This window comes from Saccopteryx bilineata, unplaced genomic scaffold, assembly GCF_036850765.1.
Source record: "Saccopteryx bilineata isolate mSacBil1 unplaced genomic scaffold, mSacBil1_pri_phased_curated manual_scaffold_21, whole genome shotgun sequence".
Classification (NCBI taxonomy): Eukaryota; Metazoa; Chordata; class Mammalia; order Chiroptera; family Emballonuridae; genus Saccopteryx; species Saccopteryx bilineata.
In genome coordinates, this window is record NW_027095447.1 from 528,847 (window position 1) to 555,101 (window position 26,255).

A 26,255-nucleotide genomic window follows, 5' to 3' on the forward strand; every position below is an offset into this window, starting at 1 on the left:
GATGGGCATAGTATCGTCCTGTGCACGTTCTGAGTGGTTCCTGGTCAGGGTGAGTGTCTCTCTGCCTCTCTTGTTTTCACTGAATTAAAGAAAAAAATTGGCCCTGGCTGGTTGGCTCAGTGGTAGAGTGTTGGCCTGGCGTGCAGGAATCCCGGGTTCGATTCCTGGCCAGGGGACACAGGAGAAGCGCCCATCTGCTTCTCCACCCCCCCTCCTTCCTCTCTGTCTCTCTCTTCCCCTCCCGCAGCTGAGGCTCCATTGGAGCAAAAAGATGGCCCGGGAACTGGGGATGGCTCCTTGGCCTCTTCCCCAGGCGCTAGAGTGGCTCTGGTCGCAGCAGAGTGATGCCTCAGATGGGCAGAACATCGCCCCTTGGTGGGCGTGCTGGCTGGATCCCGGGCAGGCGCATGCGGGTGTCTATCTGACTGCCTCCCGGTTTCCAGCTTCAGAAAATTTAAAAAAAAAAAATTGGGGCCTGACCAGGCAGTGGCGCAGTAAATAGAGCATTGGACTGTGATGTGGAGGACCCAGGTTCGAGACCCTGAGGTCACCAGATTGAGCAAGGGTTCATCTGGCTTGAGCCAAAAAAGAAAAATCTCACCAGCTTGGACCCAAGGTTGCTGGTTCAAGCAAGGAGTCACTCCGTCTGCTGTAGGCCCGTGGTCAAGGCACATATGAGAAAGCAATCAATGAACAACTAAGTTTTTGCAACAAAAAACTGATGATTGATGCTTCTCATCTCTCCATTCCTGTCTGCCTATCCTATCTGTCCCTCTCTCTGACTCTCTCTGTCCCTGTAAAAGAAAAACAAAAAACACTCATCAATAAACTAAGTAATTTAAAAAAAATTGGGAGGGGACCTGAACAGACACCTCTTTCAAGAGGACATATAAATGGCCAACATATATATGTAAAGATGACCATCTTCACAGCTATTAGCTAAAACTACAATGAGATATCATGTCACACCTGTTAGATGGGCTATTATCAATAAACAGGTAATAACAAGTGTTGGAGAGGCTGTGAAGAAAAAGGAACCCTCACTCACTGTTGGTGGGAATGTACATTAGTACGACCATTATGGAAGAAATTATGGTGGTTCCTCAAAAAATTAAGAATAGAACTACCATATGACCCAGCAATCGCAAAACTCAAAAACACTGGTACATAAAGACACATGCACCCCTCACAGCATTATTTAGTGGCCAAGTCATGGAAACAATAAAAATGTCCCTCAATAGATGATTAGATAAAAAATATGTACATATGTACAATGGGATACTAATCAGCCATTAGAACTGATGTCATATTGCCAATTATGACAACATGGATGGATCTTGAGAACATGATATCGAGTGAAATAAGTAAATCGCAATATCTTTGAAATGTATGATTTCACACATAGAAGGGATACATAACAGACTCGTGGACATAAAAGTGAAGTACTTAGCAGGAGGAGGGGTGTGGTGGAGGTGAAGGGAGGAAGGTGTAAAGAGGAACAAATATAAAGTGACAGAAAATGATCTGACTTTGGGTCCACAACATAATCAACAGTTCAAATGCCACACAAGTGTTTTCCTTAAACCTACGTACTCTTATTGATCAATATCACCCTGTTAAATTTAATTTTCTAAACAAAACTAAAAATAGATTCACCTCTAAAACAATGTTAAATTTTTTTTTGCTTTTAAAATATGTAAGTTAAACTACAGAAACAAAAATAATGCAACCCATACATGAAACAGTTCATTCATTTTCAATTAATTCAATCTTGAAAAAGCTAAAATCAAAAACACAGCATCTTGTAGAACTGGATGTCCCCAAAAGCAAATCCTAGATAAACATTTTAGTTTATATGTAAAAAAATAGGCATTCACATCAAGCTGGAGTCTTTTGCCCTGGTGCCTGCAGCTCCTGAACATGGAAGGCTGCACAGATTATTAAAGGGGAATGCTGTGGGGTTTGTATTTCTTGTCTTTTTCTTGTCAATTGGGTGAGCATTATACTGCTGGAAATGGGAAAGAAGGGGTGCAGAATTTAGGATCAGGAATTAATTAATGTTCACAATCAGCACATAATGAAGCAATTCCATCATATAAAATCTGTCAATGAAAGCTCTATTTCTCATTTACACAAGTCCATCCTCTTCTTATTCTTGGAAATGATAAAATGATATCATGAGAATTAATCTATATGTAGAGAAATATGTTACATATACCTTTGCCTTGCAAACTTGTATACAAATTTCTTCATGTGAAAAATGATAATAAAAATACCCCAGCAGAATTATGTATATTAAACAAAATACGCGTTTATACACACGTAACTTTAAAAGTGATTTGCAGTTAAAAAACTTTAAAACTCACCATTATTTAAAATACCAGCTAAATCAGTTAGCACACATTATTAAACCCAAGCAAACCAATGTTTTATCCCTTGACTGTCTTTAGTTGAACTACCTTCAGGAAGTTTAATAATTTCATTAAGATAACTATCATATTATCTTTTTTCATAGAGGATGGCCAAAAACAAAAACTGCTTTTCTCTAACTTCTACTGCAAGATCTTTTTTATAAAAAGAACCAAGAAGACATCAATCCTCTAAGTAAGAGAAATGATATTTCAGTTCTCATCTAGTTAGCTTAACAAGTAGAAAACGTCTTCATAGAGTCGGCACAGTATTATCCAGGACTTCATGGAACTTCTAATTTTATCAATGAACTTAAACTCTCCAACTCTTTACTATTCAGGAGAAAGCCCAAAAGAGAAGACAGCAAAAAAAGCAAAATCACAAATGAGCTGAGGGCTCTCACCACAAGGTTGGCTCCAGACTGAAATATTTCATAGGGGTAAAGGATGCATTCATAGTGAGCTCATAACAGTGACCCAATGTTTTGCCTGGTGGGTAGTTTAGGTGCTGGGCAACTCAGCCCCAATGACGGTCCTTGCAAATTGTTTCATAGCCCCCTTCCTCTATTCCAATCTAAAACTATAAGAAAAAGTATAACTGTGAACAGAATGAACAGACCTAAAAATAGAAATGAGATTTAAAATATGAACACTGTGTCCCTCTAATGCCAAACATTCCAAAGACTCACTTTTGTCTTTCCTTTTGAAAACTGAATTATTCTTACCTTACTAAAGGCTGTAGGGTCCAAGTTCCTCCTTTCCACATTGGGAACTTTTAATGAAGAACCTTGGAATTCCCAGAATTTTGCAACTTGGTCCAAATAGTTTAGTTTCACTCTAGTCAGAGCCTGGGAAAGAGGTAGGCTTGGCTTACTACTTAACCTGAATTTGGTCCAGTGTAAAATAGGTGAATAAGTATTGTACTGCATTGTCCTGTAGGCTAGAGTCTAGGCTTCTTTGCCTAAATTACCATTACTACTGACAAAAAGCTGATTCTTTAATGTGAGAGAAGAGTTCAGAAAGTGATACCAGGGTCAAAATTTTTTACCATAAAATTTAAAATTATCTTTAAGCTCAGCGAGGGCTGAACTAGTTAGGCCCAACGTAATTATCTTTTTTAAGATATCCACCCAGAGTTCAGAGATACACAACTAAAGTGAATGAAATATAATATTTTACCATTCTTAAGATATGAACCACTTCTGTAAATTATCTTTTTCTTACCCTAAGACATTTTGGAGCTACCAGCCATAGTCAAAACTTGTAACAGAAAAAAAAAAAAGCCAAAACCATTTATTACTCTCCATATTAATACTAAGCTAAATAGACCATCTTAACTGCTTAAAGGGGGCTTTGCCTCTCCTACTTAATGATACACTCCGAAATATAAGCCAGGTTTTTTTTTTGAAGAACAAATAGAGTGTGTCCATAAAGTCATAGTACACTTTTGACCGATCCCAGGAAAGCAACAAAAGATGATAGAAATGTGAAATCTTCACCAAATAAAAGGAAAACCTTTCCAGGTTCTACAGCACGATGTGGCAGCATGTGCGCATGTGCAGATGATGATGTAACACCATGTATACAGCGGAGCAGCCCACGGCCATGCCAGTCGAGATGTGGATGGTACAGATGAAAGTTCAGTGTGTTCTGTGGCTCACTCAGTTCGAATTCGTGACCAAAGTGCAACATGAATATCAACGTATTTATAACGAAGCGCCACCACATAGGAATAACATGACTCGGTGGGATAAGCAGTTGAAGGAAACCGGTAGTTTGGTGGAGAAACCCCGTTCTGATAGGCGATCAGTCAGTGTTGAGTCTGTAGAGGTTATATGGGATAGCAATATAAGGAGCCCTAAAAAATCTGTGCATGAGCCCACGTTGAACTGTACTGAACAGGTATGAAACTGGGAGGGTTTTCCTTTTATTTGGTGCAGCTTTCACATTTCTATCGTCTTTTGTTGCTTTCCTGTGACTGGTCAATAGTGCACCATGACTTTACAGACACACAGTATAAACAATAGCTTCAGCTAGAAATTCAGGAGAGCAGATTTCTGCCCTGAACTTTGCTTTTGTTAAATAAATCAGGGAACATCCAAAATAAATATGAGTGTGGAAAAAAAATGCGAAAGGTAGTATGTAATTTTTTATTCCTTTTTCTTTTCTTTCTGCTTTCTTTTATATTATTATTATTAATTTTAATGGGGTGACATTCATAAATCAGGGTACATATGTTCAGAGAAAACATCTCCAGGTTATTTTGACATTTGATTATTTTGCATACCCATAACCCAAAGTCAAATTATCTTCCGTCACCTTCTATCTGGTTTTCTTTGTGCCCCTCACTTCCCCCCAGTATGTAATTTCTTGATAGCTCTAATTTGAGCCCATTCTATGGCTAAAGAATTTGCTAGAAGCTTAAAAGTTTTCTTGTCTTGGCACTTTCTCAAAGATTAATAAATACTCTGAAAAATAATAGAGCTGAGATTAATATAAAAATATGTTTGACTTCAAATCCCTTTTGAATCGCTTTCAGTGATACAAAACTACAAATAAAGTAAGATTTGAGATTAGATTACAGGAATATGACCTTTCAGTTTACCTCTAGTTCATTTAGCCTCTGGATTCCAGGAGTAAATTTGAAGTTGTCAACTTCTACTGCAAATGGTGGCTGCCAGTCCTAAAAGTTAAAACAAAACTAAAATAAAAAAAAATCTTAATTGGTTATTATGAAATAGTAAAGGATGAAGACAAGAACTGAAATCATGTTTCTCTTTTAAGAATTTTGGTTGCTTCTTAAACCAAAAGTCTAAATTTTTTACCTTTGTAACATTAGATAAGTTGGGGGAATGAGAGAAAACTAATAATCCCAAACTCTTTTTGGAATGCATGCTACAAAAAAGAAAAATACCAAAATCACACAAATGTAGGCTTAAAAGCTGTTTAAAATGTATGTAGCACACTTTACTAAGGGCTGGCCAATTTTCACTACAACAGAGGTAAATTAATTGTAGAAAAGAGACTGTTAGAATTTTAAGGGCTTAGTTATTACCTCTTCCTCGTTCTAGCATTATGGAAAAGCTGAATAGAAGTATAATTAGCAATATTAAGAAAAGTACAACCATCTAGATAGAAGGAACCAAATATTGTAGTTAGGCTGACAATATGACAAAAGAGTTTCAAGGTATGAAAGAGGTTCAGATGTACTCAAGATATTACATTAGTTATTAAAACTGGTGGCCTAGGTTTATTTTAGTTTGCTTGGCTAATGTAGAGAAATATATATTTTGTTGTTTTTTTTAATGATTTTACTTATTTATTTTAGCAAGAGAGGAAGGGGGTAGGGAGGAAAAGAGAGAAAGAACATCAACCTGTCTCTGTATGTGCCATAACTGGGATTGAACCAGCAAAGTCTGTGCTTTGGGGCCAAGTGAGCTATCCAGCCAGGGCGTTAATACCTGCATTTTAATTAGGCATCCTGATTATGTAGAATCAAGAAGAAAACTCTTTAAGCAAAATAATACCAGTTTAATTGGTGGCAAGGAGTTTATAATGATTTTCATTCTGACCTGTTTGTAAGAAAAACTGAAGTTATGGTAAAATAAAATCATGCCAAGGCTTTTGGGTAATGTCAGAAATATATATAATTTTTCATCTTTGTCTTCATTATGTATCAAGTACTTTTTTTTTATTGACTTGAAGTGAGGGGAAAGAGGGAAACAAAGAGAAAAGGAGAAAAGGGATAGAGGAAGGAGAGGGAGGTTGAGAGAGAGAATTTTGACCTTGACGTTTTACTTAGCTGTTCACTGATTGCTAGTCCTACGTGCTCAGAACAGGGCTGGAACCCAAGACCCCGGTGTGCCAGGAGGATGTTCTATCCAGTTTTTTACTATGCAATCTGGCCATGGTGCTATCCAGTACTTCTTAATACGTTGAAATCTCCCTCAAAGGAAGCACAAAAGAAGTCTATATGGTTTCTCATAGTAGCATAGCATAGAACTACTTTTGAATCGTATATTTTGTTTCCTTAAGATAGTCATTTTAAGTCCATGGAATCTGGCATTCAGATATGAGATCCTCTATGGAGGGTGTTTAAGTCTAACGTTTAAAATGTGAAATTGAATGACATTGGATCATTTACAACAACATGGATGGACCTTGATAACATTATACTGAGTGAAATAAGTAAATCAGAAAAAACTAAGAACTGTATGATTCCATACATAGGTGGGACATAAAAATGAGACTCAGAGACATGGTCAAAAATATGATGGTAAGGATGGGAGTAGGGTATGGGGGGAGGGGGGAAGGAAGGAGAGAGAGGGGGTGGAGTGAGGGGAGTGGCACAAAAAAAACAGAAGGCAACAGAAGACAATTTGACTTTAGGTGAGGGGTATGCAACATAATCAAATGTCAAAATAATCTGGAGATTTTTTTTCCTCCTAAACATATGTACCCTGGTTTATCAATGTCACTGCATTAAAATTAATAAAAAATATTAAAAAAATCTGGAAAAATAAAATAAAATGTTAAATTGGCACTTGTGGTTCTAAATGTAAGGCATTATTGGCAATGCACTGCTGTACACTGAATGTAAACACCACCTCCACTACAAATTTTGTTTCAAGACATACCTCCGGCAGGTGAATCTTGCAAAATGCCCAACTGTTCAGGCACCGGTCTAATTTTCAAATGTAGCCAAGCAGGTCACATTCAGCCCAGGTAGGCTCAAACACTGGGCACTCTGGCGGCAGGAGGAATTTTTCAATTCTTGAATCCATGTCCGATCAGAAAGCTAGTATGTAAAATACCGCCTGCTTTTTCTTTGGAGGGGCATGAATACCTCCCAGATTAAAAAAGAAGCCTATGGTACTTTACTTCCTACTCAATTTCAGTGATATTTTATCAGCCACAATTCTTGGAGCTAATACTGTACCTCCATCTTGAGTCCTGAGCTTTTCTGGCTTCTCTACCTTAGGTTAGGTTCCGTGTCAATCGCGAATTAAAGCCTCTTTTACACCAAATTTAGGAGACGGTTTGCATGCACGCTAAAGGCTGAAGGCGGGTAGGAAGGTCAGCATACTATAAAAGATCCACAAGCTAGCTGCTGAAGTGATATTAAACAGTTTTATAATCAAACTCATGAGTACACTATAAATAGAACCACTGGAACTTTTAAAAAAAGAATCTCCTGTGCATTGAAGGGGGAAGAACTTCAAAGTGAGCGCAACACTTTTCCTCTGAAACACAAACAAATGAAGAAATAAATAAGCCCTATCTGCCTAAGGGCATGCAAGTGCTCCTCCTTTACTCCAGCTACGAGCCCAAATGAGTGATGAAACTTCCTAAAACCCTCTTAGAAAAATTTACCCAATTGCCTGTTCCCCACCCAGCTTTTTAGTAAGGTGACCAACATTTTTACAATGAAAAGGACAGAAATAAATAGAAGAAAACAATATAGTATATAAAAAAATTTTATTCATTGCAAAAATAATACACTATAATATGATAAATGCATAAGAAAAACATTTGTAATATTTTCTATTGAAATTATACTTACATGCCTATTAACTCTTAATAATTGTAAGAAAAATGTACTCATTTAGATACAAGTATGTCACATCCCTCACAATGGATCGACTGCATGAATTAAATACGAACATTTACACATTAGGAATCTGTTGTGCAGATAAAATATATTATGCTCACTTTGTTAAAGATAGCGCTGCCCACATGAAAGCTCATCAACCAAGTGATTACTTGGGATGGGTGTGATTGTATTAATGTGTGTTGAGGGCAGGCTGTGGGCAGGCAGGATCCTTGTAGCCTGGGGCTTGGTTTTAGGACTAAGCCTTTTCCACTCTTTTTGATGTGGGGTGGACTTTATATCAGAGACTTTCCTATTTTGTATATTGAATTAAAGGTTTTGATTTCTGCAGTAAAAAGTGGGGCAGACCTGGAGCTTGCTCTTTTGGTTCCTGAGATTAACATTAGAGCAGAGAGGAGGTTGGAAAGCAGAGAGATGTCAGGTGGAGGAGAAGAGAGGCAGCCAAATGGTGGAGTGCTGAAAGAGAAGCCAGTTAGAGCAGAGTTTATGTAGAGAAAAGGAGATGGGAAACAAAGGAGAATGAGGCTAGTAAGCTAGAAACCTTTGATTCTAGGAAACTCAGATAAGTCAGAGCTTTGTGAGCCCTGAATGGAAAGGGAAGTGTTTTCCCACTGTGTGTATTACTTGCCTGCCAGGTTCAAGCTAGGATTAAAGATGATGGCCCATCAGTTCATGGCTCTATTGTTTCATTACCATCTGTCCGAATCTATAGCAAACCTGCATGGGACAGGTGGCTGTGATGGTGGCCCTAAATACTGGTCTTACATGTTCCAATATCAAAAAGGAGGACATGTAGGAAGACACATTTTGAGGGAGGACAAAACTTATAAAACAAGGACTGTCTTCCCTAAAGGAGGATATTTGGTCACATTATTAGGAACGTTTAAAGTACTACACCCGAGTGACGTCACGGAAATGGCGCCGTGAGCAGTGCGTCTGACAGATCTCCCCAAAATCTCAACAAATTTATCAACTAGAAACAGAAAAATTTATCCTCGGAGCATTCCAGAGTTCCACACACACTGAAAGCGAAAGGACTGTTATCACTTAAATGTGAGAGACGGTGTGGAGGAAGCTAACTACCGCACCGACGTTCATTCAAGCCGAGGAGGGAGTACGCCTGTGGTGAGTCAACCCACTCGTGCAACTGCCCGCCCACACTTGGGGAGCGGAAGCCTGGGTGCTGTGAGCAGCAGCCGGTGCGCCCCGTGCCGCGGTCCGGTCGCAGAGCGAGCTCCCTTGTACCGCCAGCGCCCCAGTGGCCCGTGAACTGAGAGTGAGAGTCCCCAGCCATCGGTGTGCCCTGAGAGACCGCGCGCCCGCACACCGGTGCGCGGTGGGGGGGGGGGCGCCAAGGTTGTCTTCCCTATTCGGGAGATTCTCTCCGTGGGCGGGGCACCTCACCCAGCCATTCAAGCTAACAATCAAGCATTGGGGGAGGGGCACGCAGGCAGCCTGAAATACTTTCTGGAGCACAGCTGCGGATCCAATCACTGAAATTAGCTTAACCCACAAAATCTGCGCACCCACGGGGCTCTAATTGATAGGATCTCTCTCAGTTCAGCGATCCAAGACAAGAGGCGTGATATTTTTCAGTGCCTCTCACTAAAGGGGCGGGGGCAACTTCTGATTGACAGAGCCTCCATATTCAGGGATATACGCTAACAAGAGGGACTTGGCAGATATTAAGATCTATTCAGCAAGCAGCGACTAGTGCCTCTTCTTCCCAGCCAAAACAGGCTACAAAGTTTGGAAAGCCTGGGTTGAGTGGTCCAACTGAATGCTAGGTGCTGAACAGTCACCTTGACAACAATTGACTCCCAGCCCCACCTGATTACGCTGGAGACTCTGACTGCCAGAGCCTTACCCAGAGCCTTGCGCTGAGTGGGGATAGAGTGGGGATTTCCCAGCTCTTTGAGCCTCTTACTCCCCAGACAGAAGCAGTGGCAGCCTCATAACTGGATCACCAGGCTGCTAATTCAGGAAGGGGAGACTAGGAGAGAGACTCCAGGAAAGCAAACTCTCTCTGGCTGACTACCAGCGAGACTAAAGCCAATTATATGACATTGCCATAGAATCCCATCAACAGCAAATCCCTACCTAAGCGTGACACAGGGGCAGAGCCTGGGGTACAGCGTCATCGACTAGGAAGAGGGAGAGAAAAGAAAAAGGAAGAAGTTAACCTCTCAAAATCAAGAAAAATCCAGACTTTATAACTTGTTCCACTAATTCTTCGTTGTTGTTGTTTCTTTCTTCTATCTTATTGCCTTTATTATTATTTCTATTTCCTCCACCTCAGTCCTTATATTCTCTGCCCATCTTATGCTTCCCTTTTCTTGAACTACACTACCCATGAGTGTTACATTTTATTTCTTTTCTTCATCCTTACTCTCCTTTAGGGTTACACTCCAAAACCCTTAACTCTCACTCTCTCCCCTTTTGTTTTTTTTTTTCTTTTTTCTTTTCCTTTTTTTCTTCCTTCATTTCTCTCTTTTTCTTATTTTTTTTCTTTCTATTCATTTCTTTTTTTCTCCTTTTACTTTTCCTCCCATTCAATCCTCAATCATGAACAAATTATTTAATTTGGGACTCAAGTATTTTTGGGGGCTTTTTTGGGGTTTTTTTGCTTTTTTTTTTGGTTTTCCTTTGTTTTTGTGGCATTTTGGGTACTTTTCACGTTGCTTTTTAACTCTCTAGCATTCCTCCCAACCTAAGGTCTCCATTGTATTTATTCTTCGCTCCACTTAATACAACAGATTTTTACTTATTATTTTTATTTTTTTCTTCTTTAATTATTATTATTTTTTCTTTCCTTTTTTCTGTTTCCCTCTTATCCCTCTCATTATATCTCTTAGTCGACAATCACTTACAAGCAAATCATTTTATGCTTGTCTAAGATTTTCTCCTTTTTTTTTTTTTGCATTTAGTAGGTCCCTACTCCCTTTTTTTGCCCCTTGAAATCTTCACCCCAAATCAGGCCATCCATTATAGGCAGTTCTTGTTCCATTTATACTATACTATAGTTCACAGGTCATCACGATATTTCCCTAAGGAGGGGAGAGGAGGGGAAGAGAAAAAAGAAAAAAGGGGGAAATAATAAATTATTACTGGGTTTTTTTTGTGGGGTTTCTTTTTTTTTCTTTGTATTCTTTATTAATTCTAATTAATACTATCAACAAGACCACCCTCAGATGCCAATGAGAAAAAGGAAATCGAATATTATGGATACAAAAGTTAGAGAGGTAACACAAATAGATGTGGAAAAATCTATGGAGAAAAGCTTTAACATATTGGAAGCCTTGGAACCAAATGACAGAGAATTTAAAATAGAAATCTTAAAAATACTCAGAGATATACAAGAAAACACAGAAAGGCAATTTAGGGAGATCAGAAAACAACTCAACGATCACAAAGAATATATTACCAAGGAAATTGAAACTATAAAAACAAATCAAACAGAAATGAAAAACTCAATTCATGAGCTGAAAAACGAGGTAACAGGCTTAGCTAATAGAACAGGCCAGATAGAAGAAGAGAGGATTAGTGAAATAGAAGACAAGCAACTTGAGGCACAACAGAGAGAAAAAGAAAGAGACTCAAAAATAATAAAAAACCAGAAAGCCCTACAGGAATTGTCTGACTCCATCAGAAAGAATAACATAAGAATAATAGGTATATCAGAGGGAGAAGAGAAAGAAAATGGAATGGAGAATATACTCAAACAAATAATAGATGAGAACTTCCCAAGCCTGTGGAAAGAACTAAAGCCTCAAATTCAAGAAGCAAACAGAACACCGAGTTTTCTTAACCCCAACAAACCTACTCCAAGGCACATCATAATGAAGATGACACAAACCAATGACAAAGAAAAAATTCTCAAGGCAGCCAGGGAAAAGAAGAGTACAACATATAAAGGAAGGCCTATTAGATTATCATCAGATTTCTCAGCAGAAACTCTACAAGCTAGAAGAGAGTGGATCCCAATATTTAAAGACCTGAAAGAGAGGAACTTTCAGCCAAGAATACTATACCCATCAAAGCTATCCTTCAAGTACAAAGGAGATATAAAAACATTCACAAATACAGAAAAGATGAGAGAATTTATCATCAGAAAGCCCCCACTCCAGGAAATACTAAAGGGGGTTTTCAAACCAGATTCAAAGAACAAAAGAAAACAAAACCACAAGTAACAGCTCCACCAAGAAAACAATAAAACCAAATGTAACTGTGACAGCAAAAGGAAAAAAAGGGGGGAATGGAAGAAGATTAACAGTAGCAAAGGACGATGAAGTGCAGAAATACTCATAAGATAGGGTACTACAATGAATATGGTAGGTACCCTTTTCATTACTTATTAGTAACCACCCTTGAAAAAACCACCACAAAAACACTTGACTTAAAAAAGTTAGCAACAGAGGAAAGAAGTATGGAATACAAACAAACAAAAACAAATGATAGAAAAACAAAAGAGAAGAAGCAAACAAGATACAAAACTAACAGAAAGCAATTTATAAAATGGCAATAGGGAACCCACAAGTGTCAATAATTACACTAAATGTAAATGGATTAAACTTACCAATAAAAAGACACAGAGTAGCAGAATGGATGAAAAAAGAAAATCCAACTGTATGTTGCCTACAAGAAACACATCTAAGCTACAAGGATAAAAACAAATTCAAAGTGAAAGGCTAGAAAACAATACTCCAAGCAAACAACACCCAAAAAAAAGCAGGTGTAGCAATACTTATATCTAATAATGCTGACTACAAGACAGAAAAAGTACTCAGAGACAAAAATGGTCATTTCATAATGATTAAGGGGACACTGAATCAAGAAGACATAACAATCCTTAATATATGTGCACCAAACCAAGGAGCACCAAAATATATAAGACAGCTACTAATTGACCTTAAAACAAAAACTGGCAAAAATACAATCATACTTGGAGACCGCAATACACCGCTAATGGCTCTAGATCGGTCATCCAAACAGAGAATCAATAAAAATATAGTGGCCTTGGCCCTGGCCGGTTGGCTCAGCGGTAGAGCGTCGGCCTAGCGTGCGGAGGACCCGGGTTCGATTCCCGGCCAGGGCACACAGGAGAAGCGCCCATTTGCTTCTCCACCCCTCCGCCGCGCTTTCCTCTCTGTCTCTCTCTTCCCCTCCCGCAGCCAAGGCTCCATTGGAGCAAAGATGGCCCGGGCGCTGGGGATGGCTCTGTGGCCTCTGCCTCAGGCGCTAGAGTGGCTCTGGTCGCAACATGGCGCCGCCCAGGATGGGCAGAGCATCGCCCCCTGGTGGGCAGAGCGTCGCCCCTGGTGGGCGTGCCAGGTGGATCCCGGTCGGGCGCATGCGGGAGTCTGTCTGACTGTCTCTCCCTGTTTCCAGCTTCAGAAAAATGAAAAAAATATATATATATATAGTGGCCTTAAACTAAATACTAGAACACCTGGATATGGGAGACATCTACAGGACACTTCATCCCAAAGCGACAGAGTACACATTTTTCTCTAGTGTACATGGAACATTCTCAAGAATTGACCATATGTTGGGACACAAAGACAATATCAGCAAATTTAGAAAAATTGAAATTGTACCAAGCATATTCTCTGATCATAAAGCCTTGAGACTAGAATTCAACTGTAAAAAAGAGGGGGGAAATCCCACAAAATTGTGGAAACTAAACAACATACTTCTAAAAAATGAATGGGTCAAAGAAGAAATAAGCGCAGAGATCAAAAGATATATACAGACCAATGAAAATGACAATTCAACATATCAGAATCTCTGGGATGCAGCAAAAGCAGTGATAAGAGGGATGTTCATATCACTTCAGGCATATATGAACAAACAAGAGAGAGCCCAAGTAAACCACTTAACTTCACACTTTGAGGAACTAGAAAAGGAAGAACAAAGACAACCAAAACCACCCGAAGAAAGGAAATAATAAAAATCAGAGCAGAAATAAATGAAATAGAGAACAGAAAAACTATAGAAATAATCAATAAAACAAGGAGCTGGTTCTTTGAAAAGATCAACAAAATTGACAAACCCTTGGCAAGACTCACCAAGGAAAAAAAGCACAGGACTCAAATAAATAAAATCCAAATTGAAAGAGGAGAGATCACCACAGACATCATAGATATACAAAGGATTATTGTAGAATACTATGAAAAACTATATGCCACCAAATACAACAATCTAGAAGAAACGGATAAATTCCTAGAACAATACAACCTTCCTAGACTGAGTCATGAAGAAGCACAAAGCCTAAACAGACCAATCAGCAGGGAGGAAATAGAAAAAAACATTAAAAACTTCCCCAAAAATAAAAGTCCAGGCCCAGATGGCTATTCCAGCAAATTTTATCAAACATTCAAAGAAGACTTGGTTTCTATTCTACTCAAAGTCTTCCAAAAAAATTGAAGAAGAAGCAATACTTCCAAAGGCATTTTATGAGGCCAACATAACCCTTATTCCAAAACCAGGCAAGGATGGCACAGAAAAAGAAAACTACAGACCAATATCTCTAATGAATACAGATGCTAAAACACTAAACAAAATACTAGCAAATTGAATACAACAACATATTAAAAAAATAGTACATCATGATCAAGTGGGATTCATCCCAGAATCTCAAGGATGGTTCAACATACGAAAACAGTTAACGTAATACACCATATCAACAAAACAAAGAACAAGAACCACATGATCTTATCAATAGATGCAGAAAAGGGTTTTGATAAAATACAACACAATTTTATGTTTAAGACTCTCAACAAAATGGGTATAGAAGGAAAATATCTCAACATGATAAAGGCCATATATGATACACCATCAGCTAACATCATACTAAATGGCACAAAACTGAAGGCTTTCCCCCTTAAATCAGGAACAAGACAGTGTTGTCCACTCTCTCCACTCTTATTTAATGTGGTACTGGAGGTTCTAGCCACAGCAATCAGACAAGAGAAAGAAATAAAAGGCATCTATATTGGAAAAGAAGAAATAAAGGTATCACTTTTTGCAGATGATATGATCCTATACATAGAAAACCCCAAAGAATCCACAAAAAGACTACTAGAAACAATAAGTCAACACAGCAAGGTCGCATATACAAAATTAACATACAGAAGTCAATGGCCTTTCTATATGCCAAGAATAAATTATTTGAGAATGAACTCAAAAGAATAATCCCCTTCACGTTTGCAACAACAACAAAAAAAATACTTAGGAATAAACATAACAAAGAATGTAAAGGACTTATACAATGAAAACTATAAACCATTGTTAAGGGAAATCAAAAAAGATATTATGAGATGGAAGTATATTCCTTCTTCTTGGATAGGAAGAATAAATATAATCAAGATGGCCATATTACCCAAAGCAATATACAAATTTAATGCAATTCCCATCAAAACTCCAATGACATTTTTTTAAAGAAATGGAGCAAAAAATCATCAGATTTATATGGAACTATAAAAAGCCCTGAATAGCCAAAGCAATCCTAAAGAAAAAGAATGAAGCTGGGGGCATTACAATACCTGACTTCAAACTATATTATAGGGCCACGACAATCAAAACAGCATGGTATTGGCAGAAAAATAGACACTCAGAACAATGGAACAGAATAGAAAGCCCAGAAATAAAACCACATATATATAGTCAAATAACTTTTGATAAAGGGGCCAAAACCACACAATGGAGAAAAGAAAGCCTCTTCAACAAATGGTGCTGGGAAAACTGGAAAGCCACATGCAAAAGAATGAAACTGGACTACAGTTTGTCCCCCTGAACAAAAATTAACTCAAAATGGATCAAAGATCTAAACATATGTCCTGAAACAATAAAGTACATAGAAGAAGACATAGGTACTAAACTCATGAACCTCGGCTTTAAAGAGCATTTTATGAATTTGACTCCACAGGTAAGAGAAGTGAGGCAAAAATTAATGAATGGGACTACATCAGACTAAGAAGTTTTTGCTCAGCAAGAGAAACTGATAACAAGATAAACAGAAAGACAACTAATTGGGAAATGATATTTTTAAACACCTGCTCAGATAAGGGCCTAATATCCAAAATATACAAAGAACTCCTAAAACTCAACAACAAACAAACAAACAATCCAATAAAGAAATGGGAAGAGGATATGAACAGACACTTCTCCCAGGAATAAATACAAATGGCCAACAGATATATGAAAAGATGCTCATCTTCGTTAGTTATTTGAGAAATGCAAATCAAAACTGCAATGAGATACCACCTCACATTTGTTAGATTAGCTATTATTAACAAGACAGGTAATAGCAAATATTGGAGAGGTTGTGGAGAAAAAGGAACCCTCATCCACTGTTGGTGGGAATGTAAAGTAGAACAACCATTATGGAAGAAAGTATGGTGGTTCCTCAAAAAACTGAAAATAGAACTACCTTATGATTGCTGGCAATCCCTCTACTGGGTATATACCCCAAAACCTCAGAAACATTGATACCTAAAGACACATGCAGCCCCATATTCATTGCAGTATTGTTCACAGTGGCCAGGACATGGAAACAACCAAAAAGCCCATCAATAGATGACTGGATAAAGAAGATGTGGCACATATACACTATGGAATACTACTCAGCCATAAGAAATGATGACATCGGATCATTTACAGCAAAATGGTGGAATCTTGATAACATTATATGGAGTGAAATAAGTAAATCAGAAAAAAACAGGAACTGCATTATTCCATATGTAGATGGGACATAAAAGTGAGACCAAGAGACATTGATAAGAGTGTGGTGGTTACAGGGGGAGGGGGGAGAGGAAGAAGGAATGGGGGAGGGGCACAAAGAGAACTAGATAGAAGGTGACAGAGGACAACCTGACTTTGGGTGATGGGTATGCAACATAATTGAATGACAAGATAGCCTGGACATGTTATCTTTGAATATATGTATCTTGATTTACTGTTGTCACCCCATTTAAAATAAATAAATAAATAAATAAATAAATAAATAAATAAATAAAATTATAAAAGAAAAAAAAGAAAGAAAAGAAAAGCAAATTTCTAAGAACAAAAAACACAAAGTCCTCTGGCCAGTTGGCTCAGCAGTAGAGCGTCAGCCTGGCGTGCGGGGGACCCGGATTCAATTCCCAGCCAGGGCACATAGGAGAAGCACCCATTTGCTTCTCACTCCCCCCTTCCTTTCTCTCTGTCTCTCTCTTTCCCTCCCACAGCCAAGGCTCCATTGGAGCAAAGATGGCCTGGGCACTGGGGATGGCTCCTTGGCCTCTGCCCCAGGCGCTAGAGTGGCTCTGGTTGCGGCAGAGCTACACCCCAGAGGGGCAGAGCAGCCCCCTGGTGGGCGTGCCGGGTGGATCCCGCGGGTGCATGCGGGAGTTTGTCTGACTGTCTCTCCCCATTTCCAGCTTCAGAAAAATACAAAAACAAACAAACAAAAAACACAAAGTCTAGGAGTAAAGCCCATAAGCATTGATACAATTGTTATTCCACGATGATTATTGCTCAAGAAGGGAGGCGCAAGATAAGCTCAGACTCCATATCATTAATAGCTTGACACTAAGTAATGCTTATGACATTTTATTTTTTCTATTATCAATGTATGCAAATACTACAGGAAGAAATACATGGCCTATTTCTCACACAAATACCACATTTGTAGGAAATAATAAACTGGTTTTATAGCCCTTAGGAAAGCTTAATTTGTAGAGACGATTGAGAGCCATTTGTCTCTTGTTATTTCTACATTGTTTTTTAAGTTGACTAAATCATAACGATTCATTTTCTGATTCAGAACTCACTCTGCTGTTTTTCGCGAACATTATGATTCATCATGAGGTTTTATTTTAAAACAATGTGTTAGGCCAGGGGTCCCCAAACTATGGCCAGCGGGCCGCATGCGGCCCCCTGAGGCCATTTATCCGGCCCCGCCGCACTTCCGGAAGGGGCACCTCTTTCATTGGTGGTCAGTGAGAGGAGCATAGTTCCCATTGAAATACTGGTCAGTTTGTTGATTTAAATTTACTTGTTCTTTATTTTAAATATTGTATTTGTTCCCGTTTTGTTTTTTTACTTTAAAATTAGATATGTGCAGTGTGCATAGGGATTTGTTCATAGTTTTTTTTATAGTCTGGCCCTCCAACGGTCTGAGGGACAGTGAACTGGCCCTCTGTGTAAAAAGTTTGGGGACCCCTGTGTTAGGCTGTTAGGATTGCTTCCAGGGCTCCTTTAAATTCAAGGTCCCTTTAAACTCAAACTTCCCTCACCTAACTTCCCACTGGGGAAGCTCCCACAGTAAGCTTTTCCCTCACCCAACCTCCCCCTCCCCTTAAGCAACTTCCCCTTCCTGGGAAGATTCTGGGATGTGTCCTTGGAACAAGGCCATTGGGAGGGTCCTGAGGGTTGGCAAAGGGAGACAGTTTGTGACCAACGCCATAAACCAGGATATGCTAATCTGAGCATGTTCAGATGCACCCAACACCCATGGTAATAAGTGCCTACAGTACTCCCTGAATCTAACGCTCCCTCCATGCAGCTCTCCTCTGCCACTAGGGTCTCTGCCCATCTTCTTGCAGATCCATAAGTAAACTTATAAAACTCATCAGGCCTATGGTCCCTCCTACAGCCAAGCTAACTCTGCCAACCATGAGTCCACTTTCTGTCATAGTGGATTTTAATGACCTCGACATTTCATGGAAACAAACAATATATTTATAGGGTTGCAGGGTCAGCAATAGCAAGGCAGGAAGCCTCTGAGAAGGGCGCCCTCTCTGCAGGCTCAGGAGGGGCTGTGCAGAGGTGGATGAAGCCCAGGGAAGGGAAATGGGAGAGAAGGACGACGCAGCAGGTCCTGGCAGGGGCCCCTCCCCGGTGCTGGCACTATACTGTAAGGTCTGCTGAAGGAGGACACCTGAGCTCAGGTACGAAAAGTTTTTTAGGGGGTCATCTTCCAGGCTGACTCCTAAGACTGAAGTCAGCAATCCATTCTCTAATAGGCAGGAGTAAATAGGGGATTCTAGGGTACGGGCTGGTAGTCATTACAGGAAAAAGAGTATTAACTGTATGTAAGTACGATAGGGCAACTTCCATATCTGGGTGAGTCAATCTGGATGTCTGGGGGGAGATGACTAAGAATGTCCAGTTTTTAAAATGTTCCTTCATCTACTGAAGGAGGAGGGGGTTATGGCCCCCACCTGCAAACCTATCCTATATATCCAGCTTTGTTCAATTAGCATTGTTGTAAAGTAGCGTACCTTAATTTTGCAGGTTATGTAGAGACACCAAGGCAGGACACAGAAGAATTTTTAGGAGGAGATTTATTAATAAGCCAGCTACATCTGACTTATACAGGGTATAGCTGACCCAAATCATGTGTGTGAAAAATAACCCTGCAGCTAGTTATATAGGCTTGATCACATATAGGTTGGGGGAAAAAGAGGGGGAGCATGACACACAATAGCGATAAATGTTATTTTACATGTCAAATACATGCACAAATCTTTTAGTGTCTACTTCCTGTCCCTTTGTCTAGAGGTATATCTTACTCTTAGGTCTCCAATGGGGAAGAGAGAGTTAAAATCAGTGTAAAAAATGTAAATATTGTCTCTTATTGAAAGGGAAAGGAAGTTTTTAGATAACCTTTATTTTCTTTATTGTCTAGCAAGTAGTGACCTCAGTCCTTCCAGAGAACTCTAGTTAAATTATGACTAGATGACTCATTTGTCTTTGTAAGCCAGAAAGTTTCTGCATTCTTCTCCCTCCATTTTCCACAGAAAGGAGAGGACAAGAAGCCTGACTTTTCCTCTTTAAATTGGCGTTGCCAATACTAAGTTTTACAGTTCTTTGGTACCTTGTTACAGCATAATCCTTTAAAATTTACCTATCTGGCAATGTCAAAACTTAACTAAATTTACTATTTTAAACAAGTATAAAATTTATTTTAGGTGGGCAAATCAGAATTTCATTCTTGTGTCTGAAAAATATTTCATTAAATAAATATACAGCATTTATTTATCCATCAACTAAAAAACATTTAAAATGTTTCTATTTTTAGCTATTATAAACAACATAAGTGAGAATAATTTTCTATAAAATTTGTGTGCATGAAATTTATTATTTCTTCTTGGGCAGATAAAATATATTATAATCACTTTGTAAAAGATGGTGCTGCTCACGTGGAAGCCTGTCGCCCAGGTGATATTAGTTGCCCTTCTTGCTTTGAATGGGTGTGGTTATATTAATGTGTGTTGGGGCAGGCTGTGGGCAGGCAGGATCCTTATAGCCTAGGGCTTGGTTTTAGGACTAAGCCTTTCCCACCCTTTTTGATGTGGGGTGGTGAACTCTCATGAGAAATCCCATTATACCTCAGATAAGTAACTTTGTATCAGAGACTTCCTTATTTGTATATTGGATTAAAGGTTTTGATTTCTACACTATAAAGTGGGGCAGACAGGGAGCTTGTTCTCTCAGTTCCTGATATTAGCATTAGAGAGGAGAGCAGAGAAAGGCCACATGGAGGAGGCCAGGAGAAGCAGCCAAGATGATGGAGTGTTGAGTGAGAAGCCAGTTTGTGCAGAGTTTGTTCTGGGAGAAGGAAGGAGATGGGGAACAGAGGTGAATAAGTCTAGTGAGCTAGAAATTTTTGATTCTAGGAAAGTCAGATAAAGCCAGTAGCTATGTGAGCACTAAATGTGTGGGTTTTGGAGCCCAGTGTGTGTTTTTACTTGCCCACCAGGTACAAGCTAGGATTAAAAATGATGGCCCACCATTTCTTGGCTCTATTGTTTCAATACCATCTGTTCAAATCTAATGCAAACCTGCACAGGCCAGGTAGCTGTGATGGTGGCCATGGATCCTAGCTTTGCATTTCTCTTGAGTATGCTTCTATAAGTAGAATTGCTGGGCACTTGGTAAACCTATGTTTGAACTTTGGAGAACTACTCAACTATCTTCCAAAGTATACCCAACATTTTTATTCCCACCAAAGGTGTAAGTCAGGTTAATTTGTACATCTTTACAATTTATGAAGGACACTGTTCTCAAGAAACAGTCTTAACTGTCATTACTAATGTATAGTACTGCAATTCATGGGTTAAATACACACTGTTGGAAAGATAAAATATATTATGCTCACTTTGTTAAAGATAGTGCTGCCCACATGGATGCCTACTGCCCAGGTGATATTAATGTGTGTTGGGGGCGGGCTGTGGGCAGACAGGATCATTGTAGCCTGGAGTTTGGTTTTAGGACTAAGCTTTTCCCACCCTTTTTGATGTGGGGTGGTGCAATTCCATCATGCCTCAAATAAGTGACTTTGTATTAGAGACTTCCCTTATTTGTATATTGGATTAAAGGTTTTGATTTCTGCATTATAAAGTGGGGCAAACCAGGAGCCTGTTCTCTCTCGGTTCCTGAGATTAGCATTAGAGTAGAGAGATGTCAGGTGGAAGAGAGGAGAGGCAGCCAAGATGGCAAAGTGCTGAAACAGAAGCCCATTAGTGCAGTTTGTGTAGAGAGAAGGGGATCGGGAGCAAAAGAGAATGAGACTACTAAGCTAGAAACCTTTGATTCTAGGAAACTCGGTTAAGTCAATAGCTTTGTGAGCACTAAATGAGTGGGTTTTAGAGCCCAGTGTGTGTTTTTACTTGCCTGCCGGGTGCAAGCTGGGATTAAAAATAATGACCCATCAGTTCATGGTTCTGTTGTTTTATTACTGTTTGTCAAAACCAATGCAAACCTGCATGGGCCCGGCGGCTGTGATAGTGGCCTTGGATACTGGCCACACAGACAGAAAGTCCAAATAAATTTTTGAGGAATTTATTAATTAGCCAGCTAGCTACACAGGACACAATCCCAAATCATGTAGGCCCTATTACCATTCTAGACCTTCTTTTATACAAAATCAAGTACTGGTTGAGATGAGTAAGGAGGGAACATGTTACAATAGTCAATTACTAACAAGCTTATAACATCTATCTATTGGATCTATTAAAAGGAAGAAACATTTTTACACCACAACATAACACAGTAATGATAATTGTTTTACATATCCAGCAAAGACATTCCCAAATCTCATAGTGTCTACCTCTTATTCCTGTCACCACAGCAAAATGGTTACCTAAGGACAAGAAGAGAGGCTAAATGAAAATACCCTTGATAAAAGTGTTGGGGTATCAAAAGCTACAGAATTAATATTAATATTATAGGAAGCTTAAAGAACATTTTATTAACTTGGGCTAGGCATAGAGAGATTTTGTAAGTTTGATTTTTATGCTTGTGTGATTAGCATCAAACCAGGATGGCCAATAACATTGTATTGTAAATGCAGAGGGGAAGAAGATTTGGATTCTCTGACCTCCCCCACACCTATCAGGAAGCAAGTGAATAGCTATCCAGGTGAGGGAGGGAAAGATTAAATTACATCTTTTCTTATGTTAATGGACCATTTACAGGCATTTGTCCCTATGGAAACTACCCCTCCCCTCCTGAAAGCTGTAGTTAATGTGTATATATATATCTGTTAATGTCAGATATATATATCTGAACAAAGAAATGGCAGGTAAACACTAGAAAATATAGGAATATCTTTTAATATATAGAGTGACATTTTTATCATTGTGTTACTTTGTAAGTTTTAATGTGTAGAAATGTCTTTTTATGAACCATACAGATAAGTGTTATAAACTTCCTAATGAAAAAAATTGTGTCCCATCCCCCCTTCATCTTTTTTCTCAAACCTGTAGAGGTGAAAAGAAAGGTTATCGACTTATACCGTGATGTCAGGCTTTTTCCCCGCCCATGTATAGTTATGGGTATATAACCAGCCCCTAGAATATTATAGGCACATGATTTGGGACTGCTGCCCCGTGTAAGCCATATGTGGCAGGCATACTTAATAAATTTCCTCCTTTAATAAAGCTCTTTAAAAACTTATATGGACTTGGTGTCTCTATAAAAACCTGCAGAATTGTGGATTGGGTACTTTATAACACTTACTTAGTTTACAAGTTTTATACATATAAAGAATTTCAAAAGGGATCATTATTAAAAAGAATATAAAATATTACAGAAGTCAGGTTTTTCAAGCAAGGGGAGTGGTCTTGTGATCCCTTTGTCTAGAGGTATATGTCACTCTCTAGACTCCAAAAAGGGGCGGGGGTTGAGTCAGAGTGTAGAAAATCTTAATTAAGGTACATAAGCATTATTTCCTAAAGGCTTTTAAGAAAAGAGAAGTGAAGGGATTCTTAGGTAAGTTCTATTTTCCTTGCTGTGTAGTTAAATTATGACTTACCTGACCCAGTTTTCCTTGCAAGCCAAGAAGCTCCTGCATTCTTCTCTCTCCGTTCTCCAAAGAAAAGAGGGGCAAGAAGCCTAACATTTTCAGCACCCTGGCCAGCTTTGCTCCAATGAAGCCTTGACTGAGGAAGGGAAAGTGAGAGACAGAGAAAAGAGAAGGGGAAAAGGGAAGGGTAGAGAGGCAGATGGGCACTTCTCCTGTGTGCTCTGGCCAGGAATTGAACTTTGGACTTTCATACGCCAGGCCACGCTCTACTGCTGAGCCAACCGGCCAGGGCCCCATAGAAGATTTGAACCAAGTGTTTTAATGAATATCCTAAAAATACCAAATGTCAAGGACCTTTTGATGTGGATCAAATGTCTCTGTGGATGTTATAGAAAGAACCAAATGTTCCACAAGAAGAACCTACAGTATTATGTTAAATGAATGCTGCAAGAGGAGAAACTTGTCGTATTCCTGTATTTAGAAAGAAAGCTAAGTGTAAGGTTAGTAGTGTAAGGCCAGGATGCCACCATCATGGCCGTTCACATGCAGGTTCCCATTGGATTTCAGCAGATGGTAAAAAATGGCAGAGTCGGAGGATGGTGGGCCATTCTGTTTATTGGTGTCTCATCAAGACAGGCAAATCACAAGAGAAGACAAGAGAAAAGCAGAAAACCAGCTTTTCCCATGAAGAGCAAGGGAACAGAAAAGCCCCTGCAATGGTGATAGCAGGAAAAGAGAGAGCAAGCTTCTGGTCTACCCCACTTTATAGTGTAGAAACCAAAATCTTTAATCAAATATACAAACAAGGAAGTCTCTGATACAAAGTTACTTATCTGAGGCATAATTGGATTCTTCATGAGAGTGTACCACCCCGCATCATGCAAAGTCAAGGGTGTGGGAAATAGCTTAGGGTATAAGGACCCTGCCTGCTTACAGCCTGTGCCCCACACCCAATGCAAACTATAACTGAGCAAACACATATATCATATTTACAAACTTATTTGACCAACACCTTGTTAGCCAGAATTGAAACAGTTTGCCACATGGGGTGCTCTACTGAGGAAGGACAAGTGGTTGCTACTAGATTGTTTTATATACTTGCAGCATGTAAAGGAGATATAAGAGTCACACCCAAAGTTCCCTTTTCAAAAGGAAGTCTTAGTCATTACTTATACACACTATATGATTAGGATCATGGTGATTTCTTCTTTTAAGTTGACTACATTTATTGGTGTTGAATTCTTCTCAGAGTCATCCTGTTTACAGCTAATCTGCAAAATACTGTGCTACATTTTAGCATTTAGCAAAAAACAATATTTTTTGAGAACTGCCCTGACCTGAGACTCTAACAGATATCCTAGCACAATTAGATGAAGACATCATTTTTTTAATAACTCTTTTTCGCACTTTTGGTGAAAATCCATTGACAATTTATCAAGAATAAATGTGTGAGTTTATTTCGAGAATCTCAGTTATGCTCTATTACCCTCTGTGCATCACAATGTTAGTGTAGGTAGCTAAATATTGTTAAAGGGATGGAGCAAAGGCACTCAACTGTTATTAAGCATAATCAACTAGTGAGCATAAGCCTGCATCATTAGGAAATTGCAGCTTTAGATATCCCATGGGATTGCAGCCCGGCCACACAATGGGATTAATACTCCATCCGTCATTAACACTTCTCCCTTTTGGTTGTAGAATGGAGGGGCAGGTTTTTCTTTTTATTTTTTTTTTATTTTTTAATTTTTTATTTTTTTTTGTATTTTTCTGAAGCTGGAAACGGGTAGAGACAGTCAGACAGACTCCTTCATGCGCTCAACCGGTATCCACCCGGCACGCCCACCAGGGGCGTCGCTCTGCCGTGACCAGAACCACTCTAGCGCCTGGGGCAGAGGCCAAGGAGCCATCCCCAGCGCCCGGGCCATCCCTGCTCCAATGGAGCCTTGGCTGTGGGAGGGGAAGAGAGAGACAGAGAGGAAGGAGGGGGGGAGTGGAGAAGCAAATGGGCACTTCTCCAATGTGCCCTGGCCAGGAATCGAACCCGGGTCACCCGCATGCCAGGCCGACGCTCTACCGCTGAGCCAACCGGCCAGGGCAGGGGCAGGCTTTTCAATCTCCCCAGGGTACAGTGGTCCGTTGGTCCAGGCAATGGTAGGGAGGAGTAACCAATAAATGGGAAATTTCTCTGTTGGGCATATACCCACTAGAACAGTGGTCCCAACCTTTTTTGGGTTATGGACTAGTTTAATGTCAGAAAATATTTTCACGGACCGGCCTTTAGAGTGGGATGGATAAATGTATCACGTGACCGAGTCAAGCATCAAGAGTGAGTCTTAGATGGATATAACAGAGGGAGTCTGGTAAGTCTGGTCATTTTTTAAAAATAAAACATTGTTCAGATATAAATATAAATAAAATGGAAATAATGTAAGTTATTTATCCTTTCTCTGTGGACTGGTACCAAATGGCTCATAAATCAGTACTGGTCCACAGCCCAGGGGTTGGGGACCATTGCACTAGAAGTCAGGATGGTGCATACAGGGTGAGATGGTTTTAATATAAGTCATGCACACTAGATTATCACCATAGAGGCCTGCCTGTCTAGCCAGAAAAAGGAATGGGATTCAATAATAAACACAGATTCCAGAACACCTAGAAAATGGATTTTGTAGGGAGAGGACCTATCACAAGCCCTCTGAAGATTGGTTAGTTTGAAAGGGTGCCTGTTCCTTTCTACTCTTGATATAATATAACCTAAGGTCTCACTTACTCTCCCTCCATTCTCTTTTCTATGCCTGGAAATATGCTCATGCTGTTTGTTTGAACATTCTCTCTCCAATACAGCATCACATACCTAACAGTCATGCAGCTTTCAAGTATGAGCCTGGGTACCTTAGAGCAGCACCAGCCAAAACACATCCTCAATACAGACAATCCTAGCATG

At 39.4% G+C, this 26,255-nt stretch overlaps 1 long non-coding RNA gene across 1 annotated transcript in view; it reads right to left on the minus strand.

Moving 5' to 3' along the window:
• Positions 1 to 3,172: 3,172 nt before the first annotated feature.
• Positions 3,173 to 26,255, minus strand: part of LOC136318245 (uncharacterized) — a 75,872-nt gene continuing 52,789 nt past the window's right edge. Inside the window, exons 2-3 of the long non-coding RNA XR_010728036.1 lie at positions 5,014 to 5,091; positions 3,173 to 3,256 (exon numbers count right to left, since the gene is read on the minus strand). This is a non-coding gene — a long non-coding RNA (uncharacterized lncRNA). The remainder of the gene's footprint in view (positions 3,257 to 5,013; positions 5,092 to 26,255) is intronic.